This window comes from Sturnus vulgaris, chromosome 4 (assembly GCF_052056855.1).
Source record: "Sturnus vulgaris isolate bStuVul1 chromosome 4, bStuVul1.hap1, whole genome shotgun sequence".
In the NCBI taxonomy this organism is placed as follows: domain Eukaryota; kingdom Metazoa; phylum Chordata; class Aves; order Passeriformes; family Sturnidae; genus Sturnus; species Sturnus vulgaris.
Window position 1 is genome coordinate 49,343,335 of NC_142246.1, and position 19,934 is coordinate 49,363,268.

Genomic DNA, 19,934 nt, shown 5'->3' on the forward strand with positions numbered 1-19,934 from the left:
ATATCACTCTCAGTTCTTACAGAAACCAGGATAGGTTTTGCATTTATCTACACAAAGTTTTATTTCAGTGACTTGAGGTGCTAGGGTTTTTCTGGATGTGACTCAAGCCATGATTTCCCATTGAAATAAGCTTTTATCTTTTTTCCATGAGAAAGATTGTGTTATGAGAAAATTCAAATTATTTTATTCTAGAAGCTGTCTAATTAAATTGAACAATAAAAATTGTTATCCTTTATGACTGGCAAGCAATTAAGTGACCTGGTGATAGGGAATTAAGTCAGTCTTCTTCCTTTGAAATGACAACTGAAATAGGAGAGGCGCTGTTCTTTGTCTACTGTGTGCGTGCTGGAGAGGAGGCAGAGGGGGAAGGATGGAAATGGAATAATACACAATCAGAAAAATGCCATCCCTGTTGCAACTGCAGAATTGTTTCCCATTAACTTTCCTAAGGGCAGAATTTTCCTCATTGTGTCCCATCTTCTAGGATAGCTCATAAACAAACAAAAAAGAAAAAGACCCAATAAACCTCCTTGCATCTACTACAATTTACATTATTCCCCAAACTATTAATCTAAAATGCTCATTCAGTATATTGTGGTGCCTTTCTCTTTCTTTTTCTTTGACATCACTTGGTGTAAATGACAGTATAGCAGGAAGAGTCCATGCTAGCTTACTGAAGGTGTTGCCAATGAACTTGTAATTCCAAACTGATACAGTGGGAAGTGGACTGGGGACACTGGGTTTAAAACCAGAAGCACCTAAAGTACCAGAGCTGTGGCAAATTCACCAGCATTATAAACCACAGCCTCTCCATCAAACACATGAGTGTCCTGGTTTTGGGCAAATTTGGGGGAAAACCTCCAGAAGGAGCCCCCAGACAGCAAACCCCACGACTCCTCCCCCCCCCACCCCACCGGGTTCGGGAAGAATTTCCTCGGAGAAGAGTGGGAGAAAAAAACCTGTTTATTTAACAAGCAAGACACTCCCCAGCACAGGGAAAAAAGACAACACCAGCTGACAAAAAAAACTCTTTCACCGTTCTGAAGGGATGACAAACTCAGTCTCTCTGGCGAGTGGTCGCTCAGTTATCAGTCTCTGGCGCTGGGGATGACTGCTGCAGGTGACAAAGTGTAGCCTCCCGGTGTTTCTTGGGGTTCCCAGGTCCCCGTCCGTTCAGATGGTATCCAGGAGAGGGAGGGGACGGGGTGGAAGAGAAAACAGTCCAGGGAAAAAGTTGGACTGCCTAGCTGAACTAACTAATAAGCAGAAAGCAAGGGCAAAGCGAAGGAAAGAAAAAGGCAGAAGCGAGCAAGCAGGCAAGCAAGCAGGCAAGCAAGCAAGCAAGCAAGCAAGCAAGCCGAGCTAAAACCTCTCCTAAACATAGACCATGGGGGAGGTGAGCCGGCTGATAACAAGACAAAACAAAGCTTCACTCTCAGACTCAGTCCTGGAAGCACAGGACATAATACCAAACATAATCAGGACACACGATTGGAGATAGAAACACCATAACATCACCCTAGGACATTCCACCCCTTATCTCCATATCGTGAACATACTAAACAGCATGTAAAAACTTCAGCAAGTAGAAATTTCCATCTTTCACTTATTCGGACACATTTCCTTCTGTCTCATGCTGCCTCACCCCACAATCAGATCTCCCTGAGGCACACATCGTGTTGTTCCATCTCTCTGCATTACCCACCATGTACAACCTGGTCCTTGAGCAAAGACAATCCCACGAATGGGTTTGTCTGTACTCGGGGCAGAATTGATCCAAACTGCCTTCCCCAACAAACCTCTGATATGTGCCACTGGGACTTTGTCTCCATCTACTATATTCAGGGACTTAGACTGGGCAGGGCCCGCTCGGTTGGTGGAACCCCGGGTGTTAACTAACCAAGTGGCCTTTGCTAAATGCTGCTCCCAGTTTTTGAATGATCCCCCACCCAATGCTCTCAAGGTGGTTTTTAACAGTCCATTGTACCTTTCCACCTTCCCTGCAGCTGGTGCATGGTAGGGGATATGGTACACCCACTCAATGCCATGTTCCCTAGCCCAAGTGTTGATAAGGCTATTCTTGAAATGAGTCCCATTGTCTGACTCAATCCTCTCAGGGGTGCCATGCCTCCAAAGGACCTGCTTTTCCAGGCCCAGGATGGTGTTACGGGCTGTAGCGTGAGACACAGGGTAGGTCTCCAACCATCCAGTGGTGGCTTCCACCATGGTCAGTACATAGCGCTTGCCCTGGCGGGTTTGAGGCAGTGTGATGTAGTCAATCTGCCAGGCCTCTCCATACTTGTACTTGGACCACCGCCCCCCATACCAGAGGGGCTTCACCCGCTTGGCTTGCTTGATGGCAGCGCACGTCTCACAGTCATGGATAACTTGAGAAATACTGTCCATGGTTAGATCCACCCCTCGGTCTCGTGCCCACTTATATGTGGCATCTCTGCCCTGATGACCTGAGGCATCATGGGCCCATCGAGCCAGGAACAACTCTCCCTTGTGTTCCCAATCAAGGTCTATCTTCGACACCCCTATCTTTGCAGCCTGATCTACCTGCTGATTGGTTTTCTGCTCTTCATTAGCCCTACTTCTGGGAACATGGGCATCTACATGGCGAACCTTCACAGGTAATTTCTCTAACCGGGTAGCGATATCTTTCCACTCTTCGGCAGCCCAAATTGGTTTTCCTCTACGCTGCCAGTTAGCCTCTTTCCATCTCTCCAACCATCCCCACAGAGCATTGGCTACCATCCATGAATCGGTATAAAGGTAAAGCTTTGGCCACTTCTCTCTTTCAGCAATGTCTAAGGCCAGTTGAACCGCTTTGAGTTCAGCAAGTTGACTGGATCCACCCTCTCCTTCAGTGGCCTCTGCTACCCGTCGCGTGGGGCTCCATACGGCTGCTTTCCACCTCCGATTCATCCCCACAATGCGACAGGAACCGTCGGTGAATAGAGCATAGCGTGTTTCCTCTGCTGGCAGTTGGTTATATGGTGGAGCTTCTTCAGCCCGTGTCACTGGTTCTTGTTCCTCATCTGTGACACCAAAACTTTCACCTTCAGGCCAATTTGTAATTACTTCCAAAATCCCAGGGCGATTCAGTTTTCCAATCCGGGTGCGCTGTGTAATGAGGGCAATCCACTTGCTCCATGTAGCACTGGTGGCATGGTGGGTTGAGGGAACCTTTCCTCTGAACATCCACCCCAGCACTGGCAGTCGGGGTGCCAGGAGGAGTTGTGTTTCTGTGCCAACCACCTCTGAGGCTGCTTGGACCCCTTCGTAGGCAGCCAAGATCTCCTTCTCTGTTGGGGTGTAGTTAGCTTCAGACCCTCTGTAGCTCCGACTCCAAAATCCTAATGGTCGGCCTCGAGTCTCACCAGGCACCTTCTGCCACAGGCTCCAGGACAGACCATGGTTCCCGGCTGCAGAGTAGAGCACGTTCTTCACATCTGGTCCCGTCCTGACTGGGCCAAGGGCTACTGCATGAGCAATTTCCTGCTTTATCTGGGCAAAAGCTTGTTGCTGCTCAGGGCCCCAATGGAAATCGTTCTTCTTGCGGGTGACCAGGTAAAGAGGGCTCACAATCTGACTGTACTCAGGAATGTGCATCCTCCAAAAACCTATGGCGCCTAAGAAAGCTTGTGTCTCCTTCTTGTTGGTTGGTGGGGACATAGCTGTGATTTTGTTGATGACATCAGTAGGAATCTGACGCCGTCCATCTTGCCACTTCACTCCCAGGAACTGGATCTCTCGAGCAGGTCCCTTAACTTTACTCTTCTTGATGGCGAAGCCGGCTTCCAGGAGGATTTGGATGATTCTCTCTCCTTTCTTGAACACTTCTGCTGCTGTGTTCCCCCACACAATGATATCATCAATATATTGTAAATGTTCTGGAGCCTCACCTTTTTCTAGTGTAGTCTGGATCAGTCCATGGCAGATAGTAGGACTGTGCTTCCACCCCTGGGGCAGTCGATTCCAGGTGTACTGCACTCCCCTCCATGTGAAAGCGAACTGAGGCCTGCACTCTGCTGCCAGAGGAATGGAGAAAAATGCATTGGCGATATCGATAGTGGCGTACCACTTTGCTGCCTTGGACTCCAGCTCGTACTGCAGTTCCAGCATGTCCGGCACGGCAGCGCTCAGTGGTGGAGTCACCTCATTCAATGCACGATAGTCTACGGTCAGTCTCCATTCTCCTTCAGATTTACGTACAGGCCAGATGGGGCTGTTGAAGGGTGAGTGGGTTTTGCTGACCACCCCTTGGCTCTCCAGCTCACGGATCATTTTATGGATGGGAACCACGGCATCTCGAGTTGTTCTGTATTGTCGGCGATGCACTATGGAAGTGGCAATTGGTACCTTTTGCTCTTCTCCTTTCAGAAGTCCTACAGTACTTGGATTCTCAGACAGTCCAGACAAGGTGTTCAATTGCTGGATGCCCTCTGTCACCACAGTTGCTATCCCAAATGCCCACCTGAATCCTTTTGGATCTTTAAAATACCCCCTTCGGAGGTAATCTATGCCCAAAATGCATGGGGCCTCTGGGCCAGTCACAATAGGATGTTTTTTCCATTCATGTCCAGTCAAGCTCACATCAGCTTCCACCAAGGTAAAGTCCTGTGATCCACCTGTCACACCAGCAATAGAAACAGATTCTGCCCCCACATATCTTGATGGGACTAATGTGCATTGGGCACCAGTATCAACCAAAGCTTTATACTTTTGTGGTTCCGATGTGCCAGGCCAACGAATCCACACAGTCCAGAAGACACGATTTTCCCTCGCCTCTCCCTGGCTAGAGGCAGGGCCCCTCTAAGCCTGTTTATCCTTCTTTCCTTGGGCATATGTCTTAGAGGTTCCTTCAAGGGGATCAGATATATCATCATCATCATACTTGGCAGCTTGGCTACGGGCAACTGGAGCTGCTCTCCTTTTGGTGGAACTTCCTCTTTGGGTCTTGCCTTCCTTCAATTCACGCACCCGTTGTGCCAGAGCAGCAGTAGATTTTCCATCCCATCTCCTCATGTTTTCTCCGCAATCACGTAGGAAGAACCACAGCTCAGCTCGTGGGGTGTACCTCCTCTCCCCATCAGGGGAACGTCTGCGTTGGATACCAGGGCCTCTAATTTGTACTGCTGAGATTTGGAGAAGGTCCTCTTTAATCTCCTCCCTGAGTCTTTTATGATTCTCCTCTATCTTGTCTTCTAATTTCTGCAGACGTGTTTCCACAGCTGCAATTCTGGCATGTGTTGGGCCATGCACAGCATCTGCATATGCTCGGAGCTTCTTTGCCATATCAAGCACGGTCTCATCCCTCTCGTCCCGCTTCATTATTGCTAAAGCAGAAGCGTATTCATGGGGCCCAAGTCGTACAAGTTTTCGCCACATCACAGATGTACATGGTACCAAGTCCGGATTCCTAGTTGTTATGTCATCTGAGAAGATAATCTCTGCCACTGCCATTTCTCTCAGGCGTTGGATCCCTTGTTCTATCGTCTTCCAGTGGGTCTGCTGCATATAAAGATCATCTGCACACAGGTATCTTTGTGCTACACTGTCCAGGACCCGTGCCCAGAGGCTGTGAGGGTTAGGCCCTCTCATCATTCCTTGGTCGATGACAGGATCATGTGACAGGGATCCCAAATGCCTGGCTTCAGTGCCATCCAGAATTGTAGCCTCGCCTGCAGCATCCCAAAGACGGACCAACCAACTAATTATAGACTCATCAGGTCGTCGGGTGTAATCCTTTCTTAGGCCACGGAGGTCCTTTAGGGAAAAAGACTCAATATTGGCCTCTGATCTTTTACCAGTTGCTTTGACTCCTGGTTTTATGTCAGGAGGCGTCGAGGGTCCTTCTCCTGCATCATCATCATCATCATCCACTGGTCGATCAGTCTTGTCTGTGCACTTTCCACTTCTCGTGCTGGTAGCAACAGCCATTGGTTGAGGCTTACTGACAGGTTTAGCTGCTGGCTTAGGCTCACTGTCTGGTGTAGTTGTTGGCCTCGAGCCTGGGGTGTTGGCTGCAGCCTGAGTGACTGGGATAGTGGCTGATTTATCTGCCTGTCCCCCTTCCTCTGTCTGCTGCCCTACAGTATCTAGCAGGGTACGGTAAGCATATGCCAGGGCCCAGCTCACTGCAATGATCTTCTTCTCCTTAGAATTACCATGGCACTTCTCTTTCAGGTACTTTGCTACCTCAGCTGGGTTCTGAATTTGTTCACATGGAAAATCCCAGGATGTAGGGTCAGAAAATTCCTTTAAGATTTGGCCCATATCCTCCCATTTCCCACACCATTCAGGATTCCTCACGCCTGGCTCTACTCTGGGGTCAAGGGTCTCAGCCCCTCTAGAAATCTCAGCTCTCATTCTAGAGAAACTGCAGACTGTATAGAGAAAGCTTACTATATTAAACACCAGAAAGATGGTCTCTTTAACACTCAGGGGGAACTGAACATTCTCTAATAAGGATGTAACAAATTCAGAGGAGAAGAAGGAGAACAAAGGCTGAAAAGCCTCATCCCCTGCTTCTCCTCTAACAAACTGAGTGCACAACCACAACCAAGAACCATACATTCCTGGAACAGATTCCAGCACCTTTATAAATCTCCTGCAGGCCATTAAAACCAAGCCCAGCCCGATGGATATTTTGGTCAATGCCCCTCTGCTACAGAAACTACGCATTAGGGACAATACCGGAGCTATTTCTGGATAAGCAAATAAACCCAGGGACCACAAAGGTATTAAGACTTCAAAAAACCCTAGGGACCAAAATCCCATGCAGGCCTCCACCCCAAAAGACATGAATTCCAACAACATAGCCAATAACTGCTCTATACCAACACAAAAGAATTTGAACCAAATTATTATTATTAGAACAGGGTTTTTTTCCCACTTTCTCGAGCCCCACGTTGGGCGCCAATTTATTTGTCCTGGTTTTGGGCAAATTTGGGGGAAAACCTCCAGAAGGAGCCCCCAGACAGCAAACCCCACGACTCCTCCCCCCCCCACCCCACCGGGTTCGGGAAGAATTTCCTCGGAGAAGAGTGGGAGAAAAAAACCTGTTTATTTAACAAGCAAGACACTCCCCAGCACAGGGAAAAAAGACAACACCAGCTGACAAAAAAAACTCTTTCACCGTTCTGAAGGGATGACAAACTCAGTCTCTCTGGCGAGTGGTCGCTCAGTTATCAGTCTCTGGCGCTGGGGATGACTGCTGCAGGTGACAAAGTGTAGCCTCCCGGTGTTTCTTGGGGTTCCCAGGTCCCCGTCCGTTCAGATGGTATCCAGGAGAGGGAGGGGACGGGGTGGAAGAGAAAACAGTCCAGGGAAAAAGTTGGACTGCCTAGCTGAACTAACTAATAAGCAGAAAGCAAGGGCAAAGCGAAGGAAAGAAAAAGGCAGAAGCGAGCAAGCAGGCAAGCAAGCAGGCAAGCAAGCAAGCAAGCAAGCAAGCAAGCCGAGCTAAAACCTCTCCTAAACATAGACCATGGGGGAGGTGAGCCGGCTGATAACAAGACAAAACAAAGCTTCACTCTCAGACTCAGTCCTGGAAGCACAGGACATAATACCAAACATAATCAGGACACACGATTGGAGATAGAAACACCATAACATCACCCTAGGACAATGAGATACAGCCTCGGAGCCTGGTGACAATGTGGCTGCATAGAAAGTTTTCCCTTTTACATCATTACAATTATCTTGATTATTAGAACTTAACTCAACTGGCATATAGTTGCTTTCGTTCATGAATAAAAACCATTCAAGGTGACACAATCTAAGATGAAAAAGGGACATGCATAGGGAAATTAGTGTTTCTGTTTGGGACATTATATTGGCATTACTATTTTTTTAGAAGAATTGTGCCTCATCTAATGCTTTTTCCAGGCCGTCCAATCTTTGGGTGGCTGTTGATTATACAGCACTGTGTGATAGGACCATTGTGTATTAAGCATCAGTAAGTGCTTGCCTATCCCATAAAAGTATATACAAAAATCAATTCTATACAAATTATCTCAATAAATTGGCTGAAAGCTTGCAAGAGGTAACAAATGGATTTTAAAAAACCCATTTATTTTGGTGTCATTTACCAGTTAGAGTAAGATATTTGTGACATCTCATGGCATGAATGAATGGTGGTTTTGTTTTCTTTCCCCCAAACTGCCATAACTGTGATCTTCCACTGGATGCCCTTTGGTAAGGAAAAAAGTCATTAACAACTGCCCCTCGTTACATGGCAGTGTCTATCTGGAACAAAGTTTCTGTTAGCCTGCATAAATTTGGTCTAACCATTAATTACTGTCATTAATTAACCTCTATGAGTGGAAAAACATAAAAACAGGCTAAAGAACAAGATAGTTTAATGCCAAAGATCTTTCTACAGCAGCTGAATACTGTGCTTTCACACCACAGCTGTAAAAGTTTCTCAGTTTGTAGTTTTCCTTGTTGATGGTGGCATTAATAATTTCCAACAGTGACAGATTTCAGAGTGTCAAAAGAATTAAGGCTGTAGTGTCAGAAAATAGGAACATAAGCCACACAGCACAAATGCAGAGCTTTTTTAATGTGTTTAGATTTTAAATCCTTTTAAGGGATAGCATTGCAGGCTTCAAGTGCCCTAGCAAATCATTAATGATAATATGAAATCCCAGCAGAATTATAGCAGCTATTTCACCATGAACTTGGCCATCCAACCATGTAAAAAGAGTCCTTTCCACCTCTGAGTCATTACTCATTACAAAAAAAGCCCATCATCTTTCCACCAATCTAGCAGGGTAGCTGGAGAGACTAAAACTAGAACAGTGACCCATATTAGCTGCATATCTTAACAAAAAGAAAGACTGGACAAATTCACATAAGAAAAATTCTTCAAGTACTATTAAATGCCTCAAGATGTTGGTGAGATGCAAGTAGCTGCAATCTGGAAAAGTCCTTGGAGGAAGGATCTCTATGTGCTTGTCCTGCTCTCATGTGCATTTCATAGGCATCCATTGGTGGCTGCTCTCAATTTCTGCTGGACTTGTGCTCAAGATAGCAACTTTGGGGGAAAATTATAATTACTGGCCTATTATGAGATACTGTAATTTTGCCAGAAGGCCAAAAGTTGCAATAAATCAGCTTTAGTACTATCTGTTGTGTCCAAACATGGAAAAGAGCCATGAATTCAGCAGAGGGACAGACAATGTAGTTATATTAGCATACAATATTATCCAAAGTGTTGCCTATTGATGGTTTAATTTTTACTGCATGGCGAAGGTTAACATCTTTAGGTAGTTCAAAGGACCCAAAGGGTAAAAATTTACCAAGAATTCATCTATTCAGCATAGATATGAAACCATCAGAAAAGACAGTCAGTATGGTGCTAGCACCCTCTGATCTAGGATGATAGATTTAATTTGGCAAAGATTTGGCTGCCATTAATGGTGGACAGACACTGAGGGCTGAAAAAAAGGTGCCAACTTATTATTCTGTAGCTGAAATGTAGCTCTTGGTAACAAGATCCACGAGTCTCAGATTCTTACTGGAAACTGAGCTGTGATTCATGTTGGGGAAACTGCGAGAATATTTTATTTCAGGTTATTTTACTGTTTTACCTAGAAATAATCCACCCAGACTTCTTTTTAATTAAAAAGAGGAAGAAAACGGAATGAAAATAGCAATCGATATGGAGGAAAAAATGGAACATTCTTCCACAGCTTTTTCTTACAGCCACAGATCGCCCTTATGGGCATCAGATTTGACAGTTTATGCTGGATCCTTCAGGACAATTTAATCTCAGAGGAGAGCGCACCTACCCACTTACTATTTCACTAATACTGCACTACATTTGCTTTTGATTGGTCTCCAGGATTAATTAAAGCACTTAGGGGATGTTTTAGACCACCTTCATGTTCTAGATCCGAGATATAGATTGGTGTTTGTCACATGATGGGAAAAGAGGAAAAGATACCACACCACACAGAGAGTTCCAATACTGTGATTTTTCAGATAATGGTGCTCTGTCACTTTGGCCCTAAAGTTTTATTCTGACTAGGCTGATGTTCCATCATGTCATTATATTATTTCACATTGTATCACTTAATCACTGTTTAGTGTTTTATTCTTCATAAGGTTCCATGGTATTCTATCACTGCCCATTCCCCAGCTTGGTTCTGCACTCTGCAGAAGAGTGTTTTAAATCCACCACCATTTAAATATACTGAAGCTGCCTCTTCTTGTAGGATGAGAAGGGGTGGCTAAAAATGCCCAGCTTACCTTCTCTTTTGCCTCTCCCACTTCTCATCTAATTTCTTTTCTGCATTGGCCTGACAGAGCCTTAGACAGTGGCACTTTGAGCCACATTGCAAGACCCATCTATTATCACATCTTTTACCAAAGAGGCTGATTTGAAGGGGCATGAAGTTTTGTGAGGCTTCAGAAGTGTTGAATTGACTTTTCTGTCACTTTTGCTACATCTTAGTTTCCATGAGTTACAGCGCTGGTGGAAATATCCTTACAGTCTATGCTAGGCAGATTCTATAAATAGCATGTTGAAGAAATTGAAATGTTTTTAAAAATTAACAATCATTCAAAACTTTTTAAAAACAGACAATATATGTAATGACAAAAAAAAACCTACTGCAGTTTTATTGTTGGCAAAAGATATGTATTAAGAAGGGAAACTATGCAGTTTAATTTTCTCCTTGGTATTAGTTCTCATAGTATTTGCCAGTAATGGCAACATTATAATTTGTGGAATTAATTAATGATCTGGCATCTGATTTTGATTTATTAATGCTTAAGCCAGCTAAGTCTCAATTATCCTCTGGACTATTTATTCCTTAACAAGCTTTTAGCTAATGTGATTTTAAAAATATGAAAATAGGTTTTAACTTGCCTTTAAGACACAGCAATATTTTAACACTCATCTATAAAATAAAAGAACCTTCATATTTCTTATTCTATTATAGTTACATTCAAAATTGGACTAGGGGATTTGCAACATATTCACTAAAAATATATTATATTTATATGTACCTGGAACCTGACTTCAATTTAGTCTTGATTAAAAAATGTACTGAATTGGAAACTGTGTAATAAAGGATGCCTAAATCATACTGACCCAGAATATCTCACTCAGTCAGACAGTTAGCAAATAAGTGCACAAGCAAGCAGATGATACAAGAATTCAAAATTAATTCTATTCTCAGAGGATGCATAGACTAGGAGATACCATCTGATTCTATCTGCAGAGGTGTAAATCCAGAGTAACACCTTGGCTAAAGTCTCCTTACCCTGAACTTGATTGCTTATCCTGCAAATGATCAGAATTGGACTCTCCTGTGCCCAAGGCTAGGTTAAAGTAGCTGACATATCCAGTCCTACTTCATGACATTTTTGTGATGCAACTGGAAGTATCTACCAATTTCCAGGTATTTATTATTTATAACTAATCCGTTTACCAAATGTAAGGACTTGTTATATTTTCCCCAAATGACTGATATTTTAAAAAGTTCAATCACCATATCGTTTAGGAAAGTCTGCCCAATGCAGTTGTGACTTGTGTTGCAATTGCGTTATGACAAGAGGCATTCAGAAACTGCATACCTTTGATTTGGGATTGTCAGGCACCAGTTCAGAGCTGAATTGAACTGATCTTGAGAAGATGCATCTATTGCTGGACTCTGACATGATGGTCCTGCTTGTCATCACTGCACCTTGTCCTTGCTCACATCAAAGCTGAAATGCATAATTACAAAGATGGGTAAACAGATTAATTATGGGTGTTTTAACCAAATGATCATAGTTAATTACTTCAGTTACTGAGATTTGTTTTGAAAGTACTTCTGAAAAATTTCAGGCATTATGCAAAAAATGTTAGAAAATACCATAAGCTATCAGTGTTGCAGTACATGAAAAAATCCATCTTCTCGTGAAATTGTGCTTCCTTCTCCTAAGAAGTGATTCAGTGGCTTCCCAATACCTGCATGTCAATGTAATACCATTGGTATCAATGTGTTTTTTCTTAGTTCCTACTGTTGTGACAGCTACAGCCTTCCCCACCCTTCTAATAAAAAAACGCCTGAGATAAACATCCAAGATTATCTTCCTTCCTATTTTCAGATCGGTAAGTTTGGCTCCTTTCAGTCCAAGATGGGAAGTCAGTCCCAACTTTTAATGCATGAGCTGTAATGCCAGCTTCCCTTAAAACCCAAGGAGCCCTTAGCTCAGCCAGCTGCCACACGGCTATCCCAAAACTACTGAGGAGGGGGACTACTGTCTGTGAGTTTAAAAATCAAAACCCATTTGCTGAGTCAGATCCTCTGGCCCACTGAATACATGCTGCAATGCTCCAGGGACACATGGCAGCTTATAAAAAAATAAATCCAGCTTATGTGGCCAGCACAGAACTCCTGGGTGGTCACAAAACCAGCTACCACAGTCATACCAGAGGCAACAAACAAAGGAATCAATCTCCAGTTACTGCTGCACGAGGAAAAGTCCAAAGTACCTGCGTTGTTATGGCAAGAGTTCATTTGGGCTAAGAGGTAAACAGACAGCTGAGCTTGATCTCTAAAGCTGGGGCTGGACGGCTGAAAGCACTAGCTTTCTCAATTGCTTAGAGTAAAGGACTGAGTTGATAAATCAGAGCAGCCCTGATCGCTTTTAATCAACTGAATGAGGAGGAAGGAGGGGAGGTGGAGGCTTGGGAAGAAAAATATGTAAAGCTTTAAAAGTTCCAGCTGCTGTTCTCTAATGGAGTCTCGTTCCTCATGAACGGCGGAATGGTTAGGCCACCTGGTGGCAAATAACAATCCAACAACCTTTGCAATTTCCAAGCTACAGTAAATGTCCAAAGGATCAGAGAGCTCTGGGAACTGTCAAAGGCTGGGAGCTTTTCACACCCAGGTGGCTGCTATGCAGCTCCTGCTGGGAGACAGCAGCCAGCAAAGGCTGCCATCAGCCACTCCACAGGTGCAACGCAGAACAGCTGACCTGGTGTCTGGCCACTTTCTGCCATCACCAAATCTTCCACCACAGTCAGCCTCTCCCTCACCTCAGGATGGAGGCAAAGGAGAAAGCAGCTCCAGAAAGGAGCTGAACTTAGCTTGTAGCTTGTGAAGAAGTAGTCAACAGCTCAGTGCTCCAGTGCACATTGGTGAAAAGTGGTGTCCTTCAAGTGTCCATTCTGGGAACAGTACAGTTCAACAGCTTCATCAGCAACATTGATAGGGGGGTTCAAGTGCAGCATCAGCAAATTTGCAGATGACACCACACTGGGTGCTGTGGTTGACACACCTGAAGCACAAGATGCCATCCACATGGATCTCAACAAGTTTGAGAAGTGGACACAGGAGAATCTCACGTGATTTAGCAAGATCAAGTGCAAGGTGCTGCACTTGGATCAGAGCAACTCCTGGTATCAACACAGGCTGAGGGATGAACAGACCAAGAGCAGCCCTGCCAAGAAGGACCTAGTGCTGTTGGATGAAAAGCTGAGCATAACCCAGGCATGGGCACTCACAGCCTAGAAAGCCAAACCTGTCCTGGGCTGCATCCAAAGCAGCATGGGCAGCAGCGTGAGGGAGGGGACTCTGTCCCTCTGCTCTGTTCTGGTGAGAGCCCACCTGGAGTGCTGTATCCAGCTCTGGAGTAAAGACATGAACCTGTTGGAGTTCAGCAGAGGGACACAAAAATTATCAGAATGCTGGAGCACCTCTCATACAAGGAAAGGCTGAGAGTTGAGGTTGTTCAGCCTGGAGAAGAGAAGGCTCTATAGAGATCTTGTTGTGGCCCTTGAGTACTTAAAGCAGCCCTATCCAAGGCTGGGGCTAAACTTTTTACCAAAGTCTGTTGTGATAGGATAAAGGGTAACAGTTTTAAACTAAAAGACAGTAGATTTATATTAGCTATAAGGAAGAAGTGTTTTACAATGAGGGTGGTAAAACACTGGAACAGGTTACCCAGAGAGGTAGTGGATGCCCCTTTCCTGGAAACACTTGAGCTCAGCTTGGACCAGGCTTTGAGCAACCTGATCTAGAAGAACATGTCCCTACTCATTGTAAGAAAGCTGGGCTAGATGACCTTTAAAGATGACCTTCCGACACAAACCAGTCAACGTTTCTAAGCAGGAGATTGACATGATGTTTGTTAAGAGTCTGAGTGAGAAGGTCTGTCCCTATGTGTAACATCAGGTCTATGCAGGTAAATCAAGTGAGGCTCATGTGAAAGGCTGCAATTATACATTTCAGAGGGCTGTGCAGCCCTTCAAAAGGACCTTGACAACTTGGAGAGAGGGACAGAGAAGAAGCATCTGAAATTCAGCAAAGGTAAATGCAGGGTCCTGCACTTGGAAAAGAATAACCACATGCACCACAGCAGGCTGGGAAGCAGCTCTGTGGAGAAAGACCTGGGTGTCCTGGTGGAGAACAAACTGTCCATGAGCCAGCAGTGCCTTTGTGTCCAAGAAGGCCATTGGTATCCTGGGGTGCATTAGGAAGAGCATTGCCAGCTGGTCAAGGGAGGTGATCCTGCCCCTCTACTCAGCCCTGGTGAGGCACATCTGGAGTGCTGAGTCCAGTTCTGGGCTCCTCAGCACAAGAGGGACATGGAGCTCCTGGAGCAGGTCCACCAGAGACCACAAGGGTGATGAGGGGACTGGAGCATCTCTTACGAGGAAAGGCTGAGGGAGCTGGGCCTGTTCAGCCTCGAGAGGAAACAACAGAGAGGGGAACTCAGTGTTTATAAACACCTGGAGAGAGAGTGTCAAGGGGATGGAGCCAGGCTCTGCTCAGTGATGCCAAGCAACAGGACAAGAGGCAATGGGCAGAAAATGATGCATGGAAAGTTCCACCTGAACATGAGGAAGAACTGCTTAACTGTGTGGGTGACTGAACACTGGAACAGATTGCCCAGAGAGGTTGGGGTGTCTCTCACTGGAGATACTCAAGAACTGTCTGGATGCAATTCCTGTGATGTTTGGTCTAGGATGAACCTGCCTGAGCAGGGAGGTTGGACCAGATGAGCCACTGTGATCCCATTTAGCCTGAGCCATTCAGTGTTTCTGTTTTCTGGAATTCATATTTTAACAAATATGCTACAATATAGTTTTCATTTCTGTGTCTGCAAATTGTTTCTTCCAGTAAATCTACTCAATGGAAGTATAACAAAGTATCAAACATAAAAAGGAAGTACATGAAAGATGCCAAACCTATTGAAGGTTTCTTCTCCAGAAGCACTTCTAAGTATACTCACCTTTAATATCCAAGAATTTAGCTGAGCTGGACAGTGGTTTACCGGTAGAGGGGATTCACAGATTGGTTCAGTATAGACAAAAAAATAGAAATTAAAATCTGTTTGAAAATGTAATAATTTTTAAATAAAGAACTGTTGTTTTCTCCAGTTTTGTCCACTGCACCTTTAGTCTAAGGTGAAAACAAGTCAATGCAAGTCCAGCAGTTGCTGCTGTACAGAGCATTGCTTCTAGCTGCTCTCTCTTTGCTGTTCTTGCCTCATTCCTTTACTGCATTCCCTGACAGTTGAAAACTCACCAGACTTGTGACTCACATTTTAATCTTATCCAAGTCACAATGTTTATTTCACAGGATGTCCAATTAAACGTCAATTCAATCTGCTCTGGAGTTGTTTCCTTCCCCTCTGGTGATTAGTATAACCTGAATAACGTAGGAAATACAGAAAAAAAAGGGCAGTAAACAACTCCAGTGACATCAAGAGACCAAGCTGAAACTTTTCCCACAGAAGACAAAGGAGGAAGGTGATGCACAAGAATGTTAATATGGTCCATACTTTCTAATGTTCTGACTATGAAGAATGGAAGGGAAAACTATACTACCTTAAAGTGAGTTATGGACCCCCTTTAAGCCTGGGGACACACGAGTAGGTGTGGGGCTGTGCAAGCCACACTAAGTGAGATAAAACCTCCGTCCTCATTTTCCCTGTGCTTTGAAGTGCCCGCTGTTGCCCTTCATTGATGCCAGTGTGACTACACCACTTCCTTACATCCTGTCTCCAATGCAGGTGCTGGAGCTCTATGGTGTCAAAGTGAGGAAGCAGACCCACACCTATCAGGTGCTGCACACTACGATCCAGAAGCCCTAAAACACTAGCATCCATCAGATCACTGATTGACTGAAGGGGAATCTTATCATGACAGAGACTTGCATACTTTCTCGGGGCTTTCTTTTCATCTTCATTCAGGCATGTCAAGTGCCACATGATGCATGTAAATTTAATTCTACTTGTTGTCTGCTCCAGAAGTAGCCTTCTGCAGCATACCAGGCTTAAGTGGAGGCTTGGAAATGGAGGTAGGGTTCTGCATAAAACAAGGGGCTGCTTTTCAGAATAAGAGAGAAAATTGAACTAAGCTTTCAAACGTTACCTGGTCTTTGAAAAGCCAGTAATGGAAAACCTCCTAGGAAACATCAAAGTTTGGTGAAGCTGTGCAAGAATGGAGCTCAGAGTCACCTTTCTTCCCAACTTGCCCAGCTTCTAAGCCAATGCCAGCTGGGAGTTGAATATCACCAGTTACTCAAGGAAAATACCCTGGTTCCAGGATGAAACTGCTCACTGGAGGATACTCAACATGGACGCAAACATGGGCAACTCTATTGGAGAGATCTCAACACGTGTGTTCGAAACAAAAAGTGCCACTGGTTCCTCACTCTACAGAAGCTTCATGTGTTAGATCCCAAGCAAAGACCATGCTGTGTGTCTCTGGCTTTTCTGTGTGTGCACCAGGACAAACTGAGCAGGGACTCAAGGGGGTAGCTGAGGGGTGCTGGGGGTCCTGCAGAGCCATGCAAAACTGTGCCAAGGACCCCAAACCCACAGGCACATTGCAGGGCAGCTCTCTCAAGAAGCCAGATGTCCTCTCCAGTTTGCAAAGGGAGCAGTTTTGTGACTTAGGAAGAAATATTTCCATTTGAGTTTCTGCTGTGACAGTGCTCATTACTCTGAGCTGTGTATAAGTGGCAATACAAGTTGCTCTTCACAAAACATGCCCTGTGCTTGCCCACTTTTTATTTTTTTTAACTTATGAGAGCTGTGGCACTTGACTTTTTTTGGCAATAGCATTGTAAAATTCTTTCCAAAGAAATTTTCAGTGTGCCTTGTCAGAACTTTCTAAAAAATATAGATTAATTGTGATAATTAAATTTCCCTCTGAGTGATTTCTTTGATAAATGGGTCTAGTTAGGACTTTCAATTAAGCACCAAGCCCTGCTGTGAAGTCAGACTGAGCTTCATGTTGCAGGCATTTATTGCCTCATTTACACAGAGACATCTGAATTATTTTACATTACACTGTTTTCTTTATCTGTCTTTTTTTACACAGGTATTTGAATTCCTATTAACCCTTCTATCAGGGAGCCAATTAAAAAGGTATGGTCAAGCAACTTTTAATTATTTCGTTATGGTTTAAATAAGCCTTCTGGAAGCAGGGCGCTTAAAAGCTTTCTCTTGTCCATACTGCAATGCATAAACCCATTGGTTTGTTACTGTGCAGATTCTCACAGTCTCCAAGTGATAAAAAAATATGAAAATAATATAAAGTGGGGAAGAATAGACAACTAACACAATGTTTTGATGAATGGTGATAATATGTAACAATCCTGGGCACAGAAGGTTTTCTGTTTTTGCATTGTCCAAAATTGTGAGTAAATGGTAATCACAGCTTGGAGAATTTCAGTTTCAGCTGTGCATTACACCTTTAAGGTCACTGTGTTTTAAGTTATATCCATGCACTCAAGCAGCATTGCATGGTCATTTTGAAGCTGGATTGAAATTTAAGATACGCAATTTTTACTTTTTATTATGCAGTTGGGACTACTTGCTTGTTTTTCTAGTCACTGGTACTGATGGCTACAGAAAAAACATTCGTGTGACTGTCAATCACTGCTGTTAATCGTGAAGAATGAAAGGTCTCCTGATTTAACAAAACCAAACCCCCAAACTGAACCAAAAGAAGGTGTATTTTTAAAAAAATGCAAAATCCACATCTAGACACAGGATTTGCTGTCATTGATAATAAAGAAGTCTACCAGCCTTAGAAAATGTTTTTAAATTTTTATGAGTTTTCTGTAAAGCCATCTACAGCTGTGCTAGCTAAGATGAAATTGCAAGGTTTAAAAATTGGTGTGCTTTAAGATATAAATCAGAAACTAATTGTCTGACATTAGGAAAAATATGTTTTTCTCTTCTCCCACACTACCCAACAAAATAATATTTCTGTTTCTTTTATACTATGTAGCATGTTGGAATCTATGCAATGAGAGTATATACATTTCTGGATGTACTTTTGAGCTTGATTTTGATACAACCAGTGAAACTGGTATGCTTCTCAAATGACAGTTAGTCACAGGCATATTTTAGTTCGTATCAAACCGAACCTTTTCTGGGAGGCAGAAGTATTTCCAGGGAATCTCCACTATCTAAAGAAATCATCCTGCCTATCCATATATGAATTAATCAGTCAGATCTCATATTATCTATACAAAGCAATAAATGAGTTGTGACTACTCAGAGTTCAAATAAGTGACAGAAATTTCAATGCAATTAATGTAAACAAAGGAAACAGACTCACTGATGAGAAATTAGGGTTTGTAGATTATTGAGGTATGACAGTAAATCCAAATGTTTGTCCCCACCCCTTTTCTTTTCTCCAACATAAACCACCAAACCCCACGCTTCTAATAGGGATTTGTTATGCTTTGGCATACCTAATTTCTTAAACTGGGAAGACAAAGATGACTGATATCAAATAATATAACAGTACATTTTAAAAATCCAAATGCTACTTTAAATGCAAGTTTAAATGAGAACACTATGTGGTTAATATTTATCTAGCATCCTCTGTCTTTGAGGCACATTTCATCATATAAGACTGTGCTGTTAAAGCAGTTCATGGGAATGATGTGCATGACTCCTTTTGCTAATGGGAGCTGGTTGCACAGAACAATCTAACTGTTAGTGCTCTGAGGAGAAGGGAACTTGAATAGCAGGGGCTTGGGGAGCAAAATAAAAAGAAAGCTGCTAAGGGCATTTGAAAATACACTCACTATTCTTTTCCCTCCTAAGCATTGCTGCAGTAAACAACAGCTTCAAGACTCCTCTTTAAATAAGTGACATGAAAATGAAAAGAGCACGACTTTGTATCAACAGCCATTCAAAATGCATCCAGGATCCCAAACTAACCTTGGGGATAGGAGAGGCTTGCAGGGGGAGAGTGCTGCTAGGATGGTTGGTTGGGCTTGTTTCTTTCTTTGCTGGCCAGTGATTTAAAGAAATTATCCTTGATTGGGAGCATTCTGCCCCAAAAACAAGGATGGTGTGTTTCCTATGGGACGTGTATTTAGTCCCGGATTGTAAAAATGCAACTGCCTAAAATTAGACTCCCAAATCCATGTAAAGTGCTAAAGAAATGCCCTGGTTTTCAAAAGAATCAAACATCCACAGTCTCCAGGTCCAGGTCCTGACCCAGGAGAGCAGATGAATATTCTCCCCAACCCCCCACCCCGAGGCAATGTGATTGCTCAAGCGTTTAAGACTGAAGTGCTTAAGTGCTCCCGTAGGTAGGGGTTAGAGAACTTAAACATGGGGGGAGAATCAACTGGGTGCCATCCACCCTTTTAGATCTTGGGCGGAGGGAAGTTTTTTCATTTGATTGGTTTTTTATCACTTTGTGTGTGTAGAATTTTCCCAACCAAGCCATATGCAGCATAGTGCTTTCTAAACACATAGTAAACGTTGGTCCCAAAACATGCCTGGACGATTTCCTTTGGGAGGTGGGCTACAAATACACAAATTGTTGTAGGGCTGTGTACAACCCCTAAAGTCAGGACAAATGTACACCACACTGGACTTCTTTCAAAGGCTAAGCTAACAGCAAACTCCTTCTGATGATTAGTCAGGACTAGAAGGACCTG

At 43.8% G+C, this 19,934-nt stretch overlaps 1 protein-coding gene across 1 annotated transcript in view; it reads left to right on the top strand.

Annotated features, from left to right (window-relative positions):
- The window catches only part of CXXC4 (CXXC finger protein 4), a 137,754-nt gene that overhangs the window by 115,511 nt on the left and 2,309 nt on the right, over nt 1-19,934 (top strand). Inside the window, exon 5 of the transcript XR_015803311.1 lies at nt 17,345-17,391. The gene's annotated coding sequence lies outside the window, so the exon portion shown is untranslated. The remainder of the gene's footprint in view (nt 1-17,344; nt 17,392-19,934) is intronic.